The sequence below is a fragment of the Eptesicus fuscus genome, chromosome 1 (genome assembly GCF_027574615.1).
Source record: "Eptesicus fuscus isolate TK198812 chromosome 1, DD_ASM_mEF_20220401, whole genome shotgun sequence".
NCBI classification, from domain to species: Eukaryota; Metazoa; Chordata; class Mammalia; order Chiroptera; family Vespertilionidae; genus Eptesicus; species Eptesicus fuscus.
The window spans coordinates 48,134,726-48,138,912 of NC_072473.1; the positions used below are offsets into that span (position 1 = coordinate 48,134,726).

A 4,187-nucleotide genomic window follows, 5' to 3' on the forward strand; every position below is an offset into this window, starting at 1 on the left:
CTTTACCTTTCTCTGATCCTTTATATTTGGTTCCAGGTCACAATTCATACCATGTACTTGTGAGAGAGGCTGAAGTTCCATTTTGGAAGCTCTCTCAAAACATAAAAGACACCTGGGTTGATCAGATAACTAAGAGATCACTGTCCCTATTGGGGCCTGATTTACAGGCCTTGCAAAGGAGCAGGGAAGGGGGAAACGGTAGGGTACATGATATATTGCACTTTACTAGCCCAAGACTGATGAATGTTTAAAGGGTGGTGAAAACTCTTTGGAACTGACTGGGGAAGGCCCAGACTTGGGGTCAAAGGTCCATCAAAATGATTAGCCAGTGGCCCCATAATGGGACCTAAGCATTTGGAATAAGGAAGGACATTCTTTGTTTTCCACCATTCTTGTGAGAAAAGGGCAGTTTACTGCACTTGGGAACCTGGAGCAAGTGCTCTATCTTTCATATAATTTACTCACCTGCAATTGAGGTGCTCTTGCTACTGGGTGTCTGTGTGCTTTAATTATGGTTTTGGATATGTTCTGTAAAGATTTTGACAATGGAAATGTGTTTTTCTCTGTTAAAAAAATTGTCAATGTACTATAAGTTATATCTCTGTAGGTACTGTTCTGTCTTTGCCCATAGGTAGGGATATTTTTCTTCAGTTAAGAGATTGACACTGGGGTCTGTTACTCAAAGCCTCCCAACTCTTAACCATTTCTAGGTGAAGGCAGAAAAATTCAATTTATTCACCCCTCTTCAGACACTTCTGCTGAGGCAACAAAACACTTGCAATATTACCACCCACCAAAGTAAATGGTAAATATTTGAATTTAGCAAGTAGACTCTTAAAGGTAGAACACCCTTTGACTCAGCTTCAATTTATCCCCATTTGGTTTGGCCAAAAAGTACATAATATGTATTGATTGGTTTCCAACCCCAATTCAGTATAACAGGGGTGCTGGTTCCATTTTGTATCCCACTTTTCTCTTAGCCTCTTATGGAATTAAATTAGAAGCTATGGATTAAGTGGACCTTGTGGCTTAAAATAGTTCTCACGTGCACTATTTAACAAGGCTGTCATATAACTGCAGATTCCATTGGCCACCAAAGACTGGAACACACACATACCCCAAAGAAAAGAAAATTCTGAGACGTTGCTGCTTCTCTGGTGGTGCCCTCTCTGACTGATGCTTCATGTTTTTGGACTGTGTTTCCTGCACAGCAGAAATGACAAGCCTGCAGTCTTTTCTAACCTTGGCCCTTGGTGCTCACTCTATGGCAATGAAGTGCCTGTGGGGTTGGCCTATCCCATAAGCCATTCAGGTTATGAGAATAGTCACCATTGGGATGGCTCAAGCTAAAAGAGAGTCCCTTCAGAATTTAGTGACACCCTTCTGCTTTCTCCTAGACTGGAACATTGATTAGGGAGTGCCTCAAACATGACATTCTTGTGCTGTCCTTGAACTTGATTTGGCAGCAGGAGGGAGCAGACTATGTAACCAGATGTAAGAATTAATTTAGATAATGATGGAAAAATAAAGAAAAAGAGAAAGCATCATATAAAGATTTTTCAAAAGAAACATTAATTTTGATTGAAACTTGTTTCAGTGGGGATTCAGTTCTCACAGCGGCACTTGGCCTCCACTGGACAGCAGGACCAGCCCCAACTGCTAGTGTTCTGTTCTCTTTTTGTAATCGTGGAATCTTTTGTTGCTCTAAATATGATTAAAAATGACAGAAACTCATTTGTTGTAGTATATGTGTGACTCTGGGTTTGTCTCTGTCTCTGCTTTCAGAAGTGTCATCCATTGTATAAAATATTGGCTTGCTGGTCTGCCAGCTAGAACTTGGCCACAGCCTCTGTTGTAGCTGCAGGCTCTAGTTGCTGTTAACAAAGAGACTCTAGAAAAGCTGCTAATGTCCTCTTATCATCATTGTTAATTTGTTAAAACATAAAACAAGCTAAAATTTCAGATGAATGTCATCACAGTTCCTTTAATTAGCTGTTTTTATTGGCTGTCTTTATTGAAGTCAAGTGTTGGTATTATGCCCAGTATCCTCTTATGCTACTTCGGTTTTCATATACATAATATTTTTTAATCTTTGAACAGGGGTTATAAACTTGACCTGTGTTGGCCTTAGCATAGGCTGACTTGGGACAACTAAAATATCAAAGTGTCTGGGCTAGAAATCACAAATGGACACTGGTGTCCCATTACAATCTCTCATCCAAAACCTTAAGCTTGCCAGCCAGGAAAAAGCCACACAAAATCTAGTTATTCACTCTCATCCTCGTCTTTGTAGGAGCATAAAATGGGTATGGGCTTCACCACCCAGTTTTTGTCAAGCTTCAAACAAGGAATGGGCACATTCACACATTCACATCCTCATTGTTTTTCAGAGGTTATATAATCCTTGACCACTCAGGTAAAATTTAAGCCATAATTCTTTTGGGTTTTCAAAAGTTCAAGTAAGCTCCCCTCCTGTCTCATTTCAGTGTGGATACTTATGAGATCCAAAAATGAATTTCTGGGCTTGAGATACAGGCCATCAATGTGCTATAACAGATATATTAAGGAATAATATGAAAGGTCTTTATACTTCAGTGTCCTCACCTGTTATAGGGGTTGTCACAGTACCTCTCAACTGGATTGGGTTGGGGATTCAGTAAGAATGTATGTAGCCCAGATGTTGGGTTTATTTCTCTGGCTTTGCTCCCTGTTTAAATGCCAGAATCCCTAAGAGTGATCCCTTATTGAGCCATGTTTTTCACTGACCAACTCAGAGTGGTTGGATTTCTCATTGAAGTCAAGTGTTGGTATCATGCCCAGTGACCTCTTATGCTACTTTGGTTTTCATATACATAATATTTTTTAATCTTTGCACAGGGGTTACAAACTTGACCTGTGTTGGCCTTAGCATAGGTTGACTTGGGACAACTAAAATATCAAAGTGTCTGGGCTAGAAATCACAAATGGACACTGGTGGCCCATTACAATCTCTCATCAAAAACCCATTGTTTCTGCAAACAGTGCTTGATGGACAGAAGAAAACAATAGATTCTTAGCATGTATGTTTGTGTGTGTTTCTGCAAGAGAACATGTAGGTTTGTGTGTTGTGAGTAGATTCTTTTCTCTTGGACCTACAAACAGTGTCCTAACAGCCACCCTACTTGGTTTCATTTACTGCTCAACCCCTGCCTTAATTAAAAAGGTAATTAGCATCCACCATAGATTTTTAAGGAGTACCAAAGCACACAGGTCATGGAGACAAGAACACCTAGTGCCATGGTCGGCAAACTGTGGCTCGCTAGCCACATGCGGCTCTTTGGCCCCTTGAGTGTGGCTCTTCCACAAAATACCATGGCCTGGGCGAGTCTATTTTGAAGAAGTGGCGTTAGAAGAAGTTTAAGTTTAAAAAAATTGGCTCTCAAAAGAAATTTCAATCGTTGTACTGTTGATATTTGGCTCTGTTGACTAATGAGTTTGCTAACCACTGACCTAGTGGATTAAAAAGAGCCTGGAGGCAGGAGTCCTATATGTGAACTAGTGTGTAACTATGATTCTGATCTGTTGATATGATGTTGGGAAACCTGCTTTCCTTTCCTAGACCTTAGTTTTCTCATATATGAAATGAGTGTGTCTGAGGTATGAAATACAACTAGATGATATGGGAAGCCCCTTCCAATGTGGACACAATGGTTATTGCAAACAGCATCATCTTCCTTAATCATGATATAAAGGGGAAAAGAAAGGGCTATTTGTTATCCTGAGAACATAAAATTTTTTATTTGTTGTTCCTCCTCAACAACCCCCTACAGTGCTCACAGCCCACAGGTAAGGAGGCTGAACAATGGTTCAAGGGTGCAATGTACTCTAGCACGGGTACACTATGAGAGGTCCACAGAGAAGGGCCCACTATTAGGACATGTAATTCTGAAACTAGAAACTACATGTTTGTACACAACAAAAATTTATTGAACACCTAGGTGGTCAAAAAGACAATTGAGTTCTGTGTAATAGATGCTGTCAACCCCTGGATGGATGGGGAAAAGGTTCAACAATGATCTCATCAATAGCAGAAATAAATAAGAATTAAGTAAGTCACAGTACATGCTTTCAGTGAGTTTACAGTCTATTAATTGTTTTAGGCCAGGCCCATCTGGGACTTCAGCCTATCACATCCATCCCTAAGACAA

The 4,187-nt window shown here is 40.2% G+C and overlaps 1 non-coding gene across 1 annotated transcript; it reads right to left on the bottom strand.

The window, feature by feature from the left end:
* Window positions 1-3,789: 3,789 nt before the first annotated feature.
* LOC114229066 (small nucleolar RNA SNORA42/SNORA80 family) lies at window positions 3,790-3,925 on the bottom strand. Its single transcript, XR_003615162.1, has one exon. It is a non-coding gene; the product is annotated as a small nucleolar RNA SNORA42/SNORA80 family (small nucleolar RNA).
* Window positions 3,926-4,187: the final 262 nt, after the last annotated feature.